This window comes from Rhincodon typus, chromosome 20 (assembly GCF_021869965.1).
Source record: "Rhincodon typus isolate 14 chromosome 20, sRhiTyp1.1, whole genome shotgun sequence".
Lineage (NCBI taxonomy): Eukaryota > Metazoa > Chordata > Chondrichthyes > Orectolobiformes > Rhincodontidae > Rhincodon > Rhincodon typus.
The window spans coordinates 51,387,239-51,390,591 of record NC_063351.1 but is presented as its reverse complement, the minus strand read 5'-3'; the positions used below and the strand labels follow the sequence as shown (position 1 = coordinate 51,390,591).

The 3,353-nt window shown below is 47.2% G+C and overlaps 1 protein-coding gene across 1 annotated transcript in view; it reads left to right on the top strand.

The window, feature by feature from the left end:
- smc3 (structural maintenance of chromosomes 3) overlaps positions 1 to 3,353 on the top strand; it is a 99,135-nt gene that overhangs the window by 267 nt on the left and 95,515 nt on the right. The gene's annotated exons all lie outside the window — the stretch shown is intronic.

The following is a 3,353-nucleotide window of genomic DNA, read 5'->3' as shown; positions in this document are numbered from 1 at the left end:
CGGCGAAAGGCCGGGACCCCGGTGGACTCGGTTACTTTTCCTGCAGGAAGAAAATACCACATCAAGTGCCGGATAAAGAGCGTTTATTTGTTCACATACATGTGACCGAACATTTTAGGATCTATATGATCGTAAACTGACAACAGTTTACTAAATATGTGGATATTTTTAACGTATGGCAATGCAACTGAGAAGTAAAATTAGAATTCAGCTGTAAAATTGTGAAGTGACAGGCGCCAGCTTCGAAAGGCCAAACTTCATCCCCCACCCCCGCCGCGGTTTCTGACCATCTTCCTTGTCATTTGCGTAGGCAGAGGGCCCATAAACTCCATTTATTAATTTATCAGTAAAAGGGGATAATCCAGGCAGGTAGTTCATAGGATTGACACAGGGCCGTCCGGAATAAATGTCTTTTAAAGTACAGGCGGGATTTATGGAGCTGGATGCTGTCTGCCCAAGAGGCTCCAAGTTGTTGATTGTGATTTTGTTTTATGGGGAAAGAGGATGGATAACTAACGTGCGTGGAGATAGCACTTTTAACATACACAATAAACCTTCTCAACGTATTCCTTGATCTGTTCAAGGAATTATGCCCTGGGGAAATAGTGGTGATATCACTGGACCAGCAGTTCGGAACCCCAGTCTGGGGACATGGGTTAAAACCATAAGAAATAGGAACAGGAGCTGGCCGTTCAGCTCCTCAGGCCTGCCCTGCCATTCAATAGAATCATGACTGATCAGACATTCCTCACATCACTTTTCTGCCTTTTCCCATAATCCTTGATTCTCCTACTAATGAAGAACCTATTTGTCTCAGCCTAAAATAAACACAGGGACAATGTGAGGTACAGTGGTTATCACTGCTGTCTCGTAACACTGGGGACCAGGTTTGATCCCAGCTTTGGGTACTGTCTATGGATTTTGTATGTTCTCCCTGTGTTTGGTCAGTCAGGTGCTCAGATTTCCTCCCACAGTTCATATTAGGTGGATTGGCTGTGCTTAATTGCTCTGTGGTGATCAGGTATGTGCAGGCATGTGGGTTAGCCATGGTAAATGTGAGGTTATGGGGATTGGGTGAGATGTTGTTTGGTGGGTCAGTGCAGACTTGTTGGGGAGAATGGCCTCTTTTCGTACTGTAGGGATGCTGTGATTCTACTTTGACTCTGCTCCTAAAGCGTTCTGGCAAGGAATTCCAAAGACTCAACCCTTGGAGAGAGAGAGAAAAAAAAATTCTTCCTCATCTCAATCTTAAACTGGCACCTCTTTATTCTGAAACTATGCCCTCTTCTCTTAGATAACAAGGTATAGAGCTGGATGAACACAGCAGGCCAAGCAGCATCAGAGGAGCAGGAAGGCTGACGTTTCGGGCCTAGACCCTTCTTCTCTTAGACTCACTCTGCCGTGAGGGAAAGCATCCTTCAACATTTACCCTGTCAAGTCCCTTAACAATCCTATATGTTTCAATGCAATCATCTCTCATTCCTCTAAACTCCAGTGAGTAGAGTCCTAACCGGTTTAACTTTTGCACATATGACAATCCCTCCATACCAGGGATCATCCTAGTGAATGTTTTTTCAACTGCCTTCAATGGAATTATCTCTCCATAAATAAGGAGACTAAGACTGTTTACAGTACTCCAGACACGATCTCCCTTGCATAGTTGCAGTAAGATTTCCTACTCTTGTACTCTACTGTAGTGTTAGTATCCAGTCACGAGTTCAACAAAAAATGGCAATCATGTAACCAACTGTCAATTGTCATAAAAACCTATCTAGTTCACTAATATCCTTTAGCGAAGGAATGTGCCATCCATTCCTGGTGTGTCCTACACCGGATCCACTGCAATGTGCAGAAGAATTTTTCAGCTGCAGGTTTTTTTTAAAAAAAAGTCTGTCACGCCTCTCTGCCACAAGTGTATCTCGTTAAATATTTGTATGGTGGTGTAAGCCATGATTCTCAGACTGCAGTTAGTAGCACCCTTTCACTTCTGAGCAAGAACATTGTGATTCAAGTGCCATTCCAGAGATTTGAGTGCAAAAATCTTGCATGAAACACCGGTGTAATACTGCAGGAGTACTGCCTTGTCAGAGGACCCATACTTTGGAAGAGCGGTTCAACTAAGGCCCCATCTGACCCCTCAGGTGGTTGTGAAATATCATGGCACGATTTGGCAGAGCACAGTGGCTATCCAGATTGGCCATCCTGGCCAGTTATTACTAAAAAAAAATGTGGGATCTTGGAATGGTTACAATACAGATGAAGTCAATTAGCCTTTTGTGGCTGATCAAAAGCTTGACTTGCCTTCTCCCTGCCGTAAAAGCAGATTTTGTGGTTGTTATGATATTGCTGTTTGTGGGAACTTGCTGTGTGTAAATTGGCTGCTGAGTTTCTTACTGACTATACTTCAAAATTAAATACACCTCCTCCCACCCTCCTTCCTGCAAAAATGCCATCCCTTTTCCCAATTCCTTCGCCTCCGCCGCATCTGCTCCCAGGATGATGCATTCCACTCCCGTACATCTCAGATGTCCTTGTTTTTTGAGGACCGCAAATTCCCACCCTCCCTCAGTGATAAAGAACGCCCTCGACCGTGTCTCCCGCATTTCCCGCAACTCATCCCTCACACCCCCTCCCTGCAATAACAACCAAAACAGAATCCCCCTCATCCTCACGTACCACCCCACCAACCTCCGGATCCAATGCATCGTCCTCCGACACGTCCGCCATCTGCAATCCGATCTCCCCACCCTTAACTGCTTTCCGGAGGGGCCACTCTCTCCGTGACTCCCTTGTCCGCTCCACACTCCCCTCCAGCCCCACCACACCTGGCACTTTTCCCTGCAACCACAGGAAGTGCTACACCTGCCCCTACACCTCCCCCCTCACCCTCTCCCAGGCCCCAAGAAGACTTTCCACATCAAGCAGATGTTCACCTGCACATCTGCTAAGGTGGTATACTGCATCCTCTACATTGGGGAAACCAAGCGGAGGCTTGGGGACTGCTTTGCAGAGCACCTCCGCTTGGTTCACACTAAACAACTGCACCTCCCAGTTGCGAACCATTTCAACTCCCCCTCCCATTCCTCAGACGACATGTCCACCCTGGGCCTCCTGCAGTGCCACAACGATGCCACCCGAAGGTTGCAGGAACAGCAACTCATATTCCGCTTGGGAACCCTGCAGCCCAATGGTATCAATGTGGATTTCACAAGTTTCAAAATCTCCCCTCCCCCTACCGCATCCCAAAACCAGTCCAGCTCGTCCCTGCCTCCCTAACCTGTTCTTCCTCCCACCTATCCCCTCCTCCCACCTCAAGCCGCACCTCCATCTCCTACCGACCAACCTCATCCCGC